Source organism: Tupaia chinensis, unplaced genomic scaffold (genome assembly GCF_000334495.1).
Source record: "Tupaia chinensis unplaced genomic scaffold, TupChi_1.0 Scaffold139466_1, whole genome shotgun sequence".
Classification (NCBI taxonomy): Eukaryota; Metazoa; Chordata; class Mammalia; order Scandentia; family Tupaiidae; genus Tupaia; species Tupaia belangeri.
This window is the reverse complement of record NW_006199351.1, coordinates 517,049-526,208: the sequence shown is the minus strand read 5'-3', so window position 1 is coordinate 526,208 and position 9,160 is coordinate 517,049. Positions and strand designations below refer to the sequence as shown.

Below are 9,160 nucleotides of genomic sequence, written 5' to 3'. Positions count from 1 at the left end.
GCTTACTCACCAGAGAGGGATAGAGTAAGAGAGGGAGAGGGAGAGGGAGAAAGTACCCTCTAGTGTAAAAGTCACATAGAAATCCCTTCTTCATTCTTCTGCCCTGTCTGGACTTTGGGAATGTACACACACATGTTAGGCATGTTTTTTTTAAACTATCAGAGGCCAGGGTTTGCACTACACAGTTGGCCATATGGAATTCAGCTGCCTTTAACCACTAGGCCACAGAGTCAATTCTCAGTGTTATTTAAGAAACTAATTTTGTAAGGCTATAGATGCCACAGATAGAGATTCCCCAAATGGATGTCATGACAACCAATTTATGTGTGGATTTATACTGAGTGCTAGTTTAAGAGGGAAAGAAAATTTTGTGACAGTCGGGTAAACTTGAATTTGGATGGATACTAAATGATATAGGAGAATAGTATGTTCCGAAGAAATTTAATCTGAAGTATTTAGGTTGAAATAGCATGAAACCTGCAATTCACTTTCAAATTGAACAGTAAGAAATGAAAGAGAAAAAGGTATAGAGAAGAAAATAAGGTGGTTTATTGTATTATCCTGGTAATTTGACATATACTGTGGGATCAACTATAAGTTATCGATTCTTAAATGTGTATTCCTATTATTGGTAGTTCTAAACCTGAAAAATTAATCCTGAATTCTTTTCATTCAGTGAATAACTTAATGTGGTCATTGTCTGGGGGAAGAATATGGCATAAGCACCACTAAACACTTTTATCATGGGACCCTTTTTACCAATATTTATGTACTAGTCATGTTGAGAACAGATAATATGTGCAAGGCAACAACCTTGCATACTTCTCACACAAAGATGCTAATTCAAACAAAAGCATTGATTTTTGTTCTCTTTTGCTTCTTTTTGAATTTACACAGCTGGTCATGCCTCCTCACTCCAACATCGAGTTGTCTGTTCACTTTCATCCTTCTGTACTTGGAAGAATAGGTCATCAAGCTTCTATCAACTTCCAATGTGCTCAGGTATGATAGAGTACTCTTGAACAAAGTCTAGTTAATTAATCAAAATAAATAAACATATCTAATTCATCTTGACATATTTTGGAAGTAAAATGAGTTATTATAATTCATTCATTTAATGAACTTTTGAAAATATATATAATATGTATGTGTAGTCATCGAAAGGTATTTTTAAATCTTAAGATTGCTTGAATGAAGAAAAACATACACCCAGATTGAAAACAGAGATATTTATTATGAAGGCCAAATCACTGACATTTATGTTAATTTTCTGACTTGGATTTTACTATTCAATTTCCATGAACTCCAATATAGAAGTATATAATCTTGCAAATATTATGTTATTTTTTCCATTTCATTTTATCTGTACAGTGTTTTTGAATAAAATCTTTTAAAACAATAGTTAATCAGGGTCAGCAGGTGGTATGGTGGTTGCAGCACTGGACTCCCATGGCTGACCATAGTTCAAGCCCTGGACCTGGTGGCTTGCTTTCTCACTTTCTGTCTCTCTCTCTAGTGAGCACACGTGTCCTATAGGAAATTTAAATATTACTAATAATGAATAAAACTAAATAAATTATTTTTAAAAAAGTTATTAATTTTTGAGCACCTCTAAATGTGTGCATGTTGTTCTTTTTTTTTTTTTTTTTTAAGGTTTTTGCCACAGGGCATGTATGCTCAATGGAGAGGATAGAGACAGTTAGAAGGAAAGTGAGAAATCACTCCCCACCTCACCGGGGGGATAGCCATGCCACAATCCCTTTTCCATTATCTTCTTGGGATTTTGGGCACTCATGCATACACACCGGGCATGATTTTCAAGCTGCCAGGTGCAGAACTTGAACTGCCATTGGCCATGTGGGAGTCAAGAGGCTCAACCACCATACCACCTGCTGGCCCCTCCTTTTTTTCTTTTTAAAGTTTGTTTATTCCATGAGAGAGAGAGAGAGCGAGTGAGAGAGACAGGGAGACAAGTAGCCTCAACAAGGCCCCCATCCCACAATCCATCCCCAGCCCAAGCTGCCTGGATCATAGGCATGTTTGTGCATGCCAGTATGCACAGGGAGGCCTCAGGAAATGAACCTAGAAGCTTCTCATGTGGGTCCAGTTTTGTTCCTGCTGTGTTACCTTCTAGCCCTGGGCTATATGTTATTCTAGAATCATCTCAATTCATTCTGACTAGAGAACTATAAAATAAGTATTATTATCAACCCTATTTCATGGTTCAAAAATCCTGGGTACAGTAAAATTAAGATTTAAAACAAACTGAGCTGAGATTTGAACTCAGGACATCTGACTATAACTCATCTTCAGGGCTACTTTTCACAGCTACCTACAGTTTGCTAAGTGATTATAATTCTCTTAACTGCCACCGAAAAAATGTGACATAACTGGTTACATTTATCATGTTTACTTCGGATTTGATGTAGAGAAATGTAAATGAAAGAATGTATTTATTCTAGGGTACATCAAGGAGCTCATAAAACCCTGACATTTGAGGGACATTGGTATCAAATATAATGCAAGGGTCGTGACTGTCAGTACAGGGTCTGTGAGTGATTGAAGTGTCCTCTTTTCCAAAAATAATTTTGTTATTTGTTTTTAGAAAAATTGTTTTGAGGCTATTAAATGTCCTGTATAATAACTGATTTAGATGTGACTTAAAATGAATGCCATGGAATATGCTTGATTTTCAAAATTATTATAAGAAACCAACAGTAATCCTTCTCATACAGAAGGAAAACATATAGTGAGTAAATTTTTCTTTTACATAGATAATTTTAACTAGGCTGATGTTTAAAGTGATTGCTTCATAGCAGAGTAGAGCCCCTTCACCTCAACTATCAGAGACAATTTAGTTGCTCATATTTATGGTGGAAAGTGTATCTGTTTAAGCACAATCTTGCAAGTCAGTAAGGCATTTATCAGTTCTTCATCTTAATAGCTTTAGAAAATCCTAGCTTAGAAGTTGAATGTTAAATTCTTTATCAGACACAAAAGAATTCAAACAAGTAAATAATCGACTCAAACCTTTCATGATTCAGTTGAACGCTGGTGCTTGATTTCAGTTACTCTGAGTATCTCCTTCCAAGTTGTAGCTAATCTCTAAGGATTCATCTATGGTTAAACTTCAATCAATAATTCATTCTTTCAGCTACTGGCTCCAGAGCCCTTCAACCTTTTCAATGTATTGCTCTAACCTTTGTGATTTTTCTTGCCCTTTTTATCCCTGAATCATCTGAGTCTTCCTCTTTTATTTAATTCATCCAGTTGACATCCTTTGCAAGCAAAATCAGTTCATATAAAGTATTAATTGAATGAACTTTTGAAAATACAGTATGTTTATGTATGAGCAGGAATATAAAGAAGGCTTTTTCTAAAAAAGAAAAAATAAAGCTTAGAGTTTATTTTTCTAAGTCTAAAAGTTTGGAATCACTCTTTACCATTAGGGAAAATTCCACACAAATTTCCGTCACTCTCAATTTAATTGCTTAAATCTATCTGAACTGACGTACAATGGAGTGACTGATTAAGGATCTCTAATTGTGCCTTTGCTGAACTAAGGGATGTGCTATGGTTTCTTTTTTATGTTATTTTTATATTTTTTACATTACATTTAATCACATATATCTTTACAGTGTATTACATTTCTTTTTCCAGCATGGTTACCATGCATATCAGTCAAGACAAAGACATTACTATCCACATGACGTTACCTTCTAGCCCTGGGCTATATGTTATTCTAGAATCATCTCAATTCATTCTGACTAGAGAACTATAAAATAAGTATTATTATCAACCCTATTTCATGGTTCAAAAATCCTGGGTACAGTAAAATTAAGATTTAAAACAAACTGAGCTGAGATTTGAACTCAGGACATCTGACTATAACTCATCTTCAGGGCTACTTTTCACAGCTACCTACAGTTTGCTAAGTGATTATAATTCTCTTAACTGCCACCGAAAAAATGTGACATAACTGGTTACATTTATCATGTTTACTTCGGATTTGATGTAGAGAAATGTAAATGAAAGAATGTATTTATTCTAGGGTACATCAAGGAGCTCATAAAACCCTGACATTTGAGGGACATTGGTATCAAATATAATGCAAGGGTCGTGACTGTCAGTACAGGGTCTGTGAGTGATTGAAGTGTCCTCTTTTCCAAAAATAATTTTGTTATTTGTTTTTAGAAAAATTGTTTTGAGGCTATTAAATGTCCTGTATAATAACTGATTTAGATGTGACTTAAAATGAATGCCATGGAATATGCTTGATTTTCAAAATTATTATAAGAAACCAACAGTAATCCTTCTCATACAGAAGGAAAACATATAGTGAGTAAATTTTTCTTTTACATAGATAATTTTAACTAGGCTGATGTTTAAAGTGATTGCTTCATAGCAGAGTAGAGCCCCTTCATCTCAACTATCAGAGACAATTTAGTTGCTCATATTTATGGTGGAAAGTGTATCTGTTTAAGCACAATCTTGCAAGTCAGTAAGGCATTTATCAGTTCTTCATCTTAATAGCTTTAGAAAATCCTAGCTTAGAAGTTGAATGTTAAATTCTTTATCAGACACAAAAGAATTCAAACAAGTAAATAATCGACTCAAACCTTTCATGATTCAGTTGAACGCTGGTGCTTGATTTCAGTTACTCTGAGTATCTCCTTCCAAGTTGTAGCTAATCTCTAAGGATTCATCTATGGTTAAACTTCAATCAATAATTCATTCTTTCAGCTACTGGCTCCAGAGCCCTTCACCCTTTTCAATGTATTGCTCTAATCTTTGTGATTTTTCTTGCCCTTTTTATCCCTGAATCATCTGAGTCTTCCTCTTTTATTTAATTCATCCAGTTGACATCCTTTGCAAGCAAAATCAGTTCATATAAAGTATTAATTGAATGAACTTTTGAAAATACAGTATGTTTATGTATGAGCAGGAATATAAAGAAGGCTTTTTCTAAAAAAGAAAAAATAAAGCTTAGAGTTTATTTTTCTAAGTCTAAAAGTTTGGAATCACTCTTTACCATTAGGGAAAATTCCACACAAATTTCCGTCACTCTCAATTTAATTGCTTAAATCTATCTGAACTGACGTACAATGGAGTGACTGATTAAGGATCTCTAATTGTGCCTTTGCTGAACTAAGGGACGTGCTATGGTTTCTTTTTTATGTTATTTTTATATTTTTTACATTACATTTAATCACATATATCTTTACAGTGTATTACATTTCTTTTTCCAGCATGGTTACCATGCATATCAGTCAAGACAAAGACATTACTATCCACATGACGGCTCCAAATGCTCCATTCGGTAGTGCTATGGTTTCTTATCTACTTCGTTTGTTTCTGGTTTAGACCCGTGTGAAGACCCCTACATTACAAAATTCTAACTTTAGGCTCAATCTGTTTGTGCAGATTTTGAATCCTGAGGTGAACTTGATTAGGACTTTACAACTGCAAACATCATAAACTTGTATTAGACTGCCGAGTTTCTAAATGTGATTATGTTACTGCTTAACAGAATAAGAGTTACTGTAGTACACAGCAAATGTCATTGGAACTTCTCTTTGGTCTCAAACATTATGTTCTGAGATTTTCTTTCTTCATTTTCAGATATTTCATTTCTGTTTTCAGATAGTCGCCTTGTTTGTTTCATTCATACTGGATTGTGTGACTCGTTTCATCTAAAGGTCAGAATAGCAAAAATGAGGAAGAAGATATAAAATCAGAGTGGTTTTCTAGCCCAGCTGAGTCTATGATTCCTATAGTTTGTGTCTATGCAAAGTTGTACTGATTCCCAGCAAGCTTTAATCCCCTAGAGCAATATGCAATCCAGATATACTCTTTTACTTCTCCTTGTTTTACTTTTCAGAAACAGTTGAATTGAATCTTTGAAAGTTTTGCTGTCTCTCCTTTAGAAGTTTGAGATAAATATGGTATATATATATATATGTGTGTGTGTGTGTGTGTGTGTGTGTGTGTGTATTTAGCATACATGTTCACTGTGTTACTTTTTAATTTCCCTCTCTGAACTCAAGTGGATAATTTAATCATACAAAGGACAACTGGGGGATACCAGTCTTCAGTAATGGCAAGATGGGGTTTAACATAGAAATTTAAGTATTCTAGGTTACTTGAGGAAACATGACTCTCTTTTTGTGTTTTGTCTTATGCCTAGGGGTTAAAAGTAATATGATTCCTTCAATTTGGATTTGTCTTTATAACATAGCCAAAAAGTTAATAATTTACTTAAACCAGTTGTTGATTTAATTTAACCCTGATTCTTGATTTCAGTCAGCTAATTATGTGAAATTAAGTTAGGACATTATAATTGAAATTATAATGAACATATTATGCCAGTAGAATCTATTAGTAATAGAGTCAACTGGAGATAACATGCAGAAAAAATTTATTTTTAACGTGGCTCCCTACTAAGAGAAAGCATTTTATGGATTTCCTGTCACCATCTATCTTAATTTGAAACAATCTTAAATTTTCCCTCTTTTAAGGCTGGAAATAATCTGTTTCTAACTAATGTCTTAGAAAAGTAGTTAGAAACTAAAACATTGTTCATTGCTTTTTCTCAATAGCCTCTTTATTCATCTGCAACATTAGCAAAGTGTTTGGTACAGAAGCATAATATACCTAGAAATAAGTCACAGTCTGTTCTCTTCTCAAGGGATTTTTATTCTAAATGATTACAAACAGAACAATTTCAAACAGAGATTTGCAGGGTTACAAATTGCACATAAAAAACCAATAATCACATTTAATCTCTTTCACATAAGTTTTGAGCCATTTGTCCATATTATGTGAGAACAGAAAATATACTATACTAGATGATGAAAATAAATACTATGACATTCAGTTATACTCACTTCTGTTCGTCCCTCCACCCCCCCACCATAGGGCACATGCATTTACCAGAGATAGATAGACAGAGACAGAGAAAGGGAAACTGAGAAATTATCCCCCAGGAAGAATGGCCACACTGGCAATCCCTACTCCTCCATTCTCCTCTCGGGATTTTTGGGCATGCACACACCTGTGCCCAGCATGATTTTCAGGTTTTTTTTTTTCTTTTTTTAAGAATTATTTTTTTGAACTTTAGTTTTTAAATTTATATATTTATTTTAATTTGACCAGAGAGGGACAGAGTAAGAGAAAGAGAGAGAAGGAAAGCCGCTAAATCTGGGACTTTAACCACGGTAGACCATGTGGGAGTCCAGTGCCCTTAACCACCATGCCACCTGCCAGTCCCCCCAGCATGATTTTCAAGCCACTGGATCCAGGGCTTGAACCATGGTTGATCATGTGGGAATCCAGTGCCTTAACCATCATGCCACCTGCTGGCTCTACACACTTCCTTTGAACAAGACTCCAATCTGTGTCTCACCATCTTTGCTTTCATGTGATAGCTATCTGAATTTTGTTGAAATTCATCATAAGCTTTTGTTTAATACCCAGTTGTTTTTGTTTTTGTTTTAGAGGAAGAGATTTTTGCTATAGGACACATGTGCTTGCCAGGGAGATAGAAAGTGAGAAACCACTCCCCAGGGGTGATGACCATGCCGCAATCCCTTCTCCATTCTCCTCTCGAGATTTTTGGGCATGCATGCACATGTGCCCAGCCATGCATTTTAAGCTGTCAGGTCTGGAATTTGAACTGCAGTTGACTATGTGGGAATCCAGAGACATAATCGTTACGCTATCTGCTGGTCCCTAATACCCAGTTTATTAGACACACTGATTAAAAAAAAAAAGAAAAGAAAAGAAAAAAGAAACTCTGAAAAGAAATGCAGTTTTCCATTAAAATTTCTCTAATATGCTACTATAATTTTATATGCATTGAAATATGTTTGGTATATGAATATTTGTCTTTTGTCCTCTTTTTCTTTTCAATGCAAAAACACATATAAAGATTTTTCAATAAAATTTTTAAAAATTCAGAAAAGAAAGGAAAAGTGGAACAATATGTGTTAAATATTAAAACAAAACTTTTCTTATCTGCCCCAAATTTTATGTGTATTACATTTAAGTGTTGCAAATAAAATATATATACAATTAGGACAAATATGTTATGACTGTTTGTCTCCACACAGTTTGATGAGTGGAAATTCTACCTCTCTGGAATAGGACTATTCCCCCAGCCTCTAGAGACAGAAAGAATGATCACAAACCTTGGTTTTCCTTCATCTATTGTTATAAACTTTAAAAATCCAACCAAGGAAAATGTTCTCATTGATATCACACTAACAAGTAAGTCTTACTTTATATAATTATATATATATGTGATATTTATAAAATGTAATTTATAAAATATAAAGAAAACGTTGTATATATTTATATATTTATGCATATATTTATTACTTTATTATTACAAATTCAAAAATTTTAGAGGGATGGCCATGCCACAATCCCTTCTCCTCTATTCTCCTCTCGGGATCTTGGGCACGCACGCACACGTGCCCAGTGTGAGTTTTAAGCCACTGGGTCTGGGACACGAACTGCGGTCGACTACATGGGAGTCCAGCAACATAGCCATTACGCTAACTGCTGGTCACAACAATGTAATCTTATGAAAAAGAAAACATAAAATTTAAGAGATGAAGTATTTACTGAAATTAATGGCTAGTAAATATTATGCCAGAATCAGAATTAGGAATGTTTATATGAAGTCAAGTTTGTTCAAATTTTATCTGTAATCTCATATGAAATAGGTAAATTAGTACATCTGTAAAATTCTTATAAGTTACACAATTATATCAATGCTTATTCTTCAAAAGCTTATAGAAATTTTTTAAAGAATTATTTATTTATTTATTTTTATTCTTTTTATTTTTATTTTCACATGCGTTTTGCCAGAGAAAGACACAGATAGAAAGAGAGAGAGAGAGAGAGAGAGAGAAAGCCACCAGATCTGGGACTCGAACCATGGTCACCTATGTGGGAATTCCAGCACCTTAACCACCATGCCACTTGCTGGCCCACTTACAGAAATTTACTAATGTGATTTTGTTTCTTATCTCCATTTCTTAATAACTAGACAATAATTTGGATTATATTTTGATTCTAACTATATTTGTCCTTTTTAATTTCAAATTAAATCCTAAGAAGCATTTTCTTACTTTGTATTAAATGACTATATAAC

General features: G+C 34.1%; 1 long non-coding RNA gene across 1 annotated transcript in view; it reads left to right on the top strand.

Annotated features, from left to right (window-relative positions):
- LOC114004643 (uncharacterized) overlaps positions 1-8,257 on the top strand; it is a 12,763-nt gene extending 4,506 nt beyond the window's left edge. The window contains exons 2-3 of the long non-coding RNA XR_003546755.1: positions 898-1,002; positions 8,112-8,257. This is a non-coding gene — a long non-coding RNA (uncharacterized LOC114004643). The remainder of the gene's footprint in view (positions 1-897; positions 1,003-8,111) is intronic.
- The last annotated feature ends 903 nt before the right edge of the window (positions 8,258-9,160 follow it).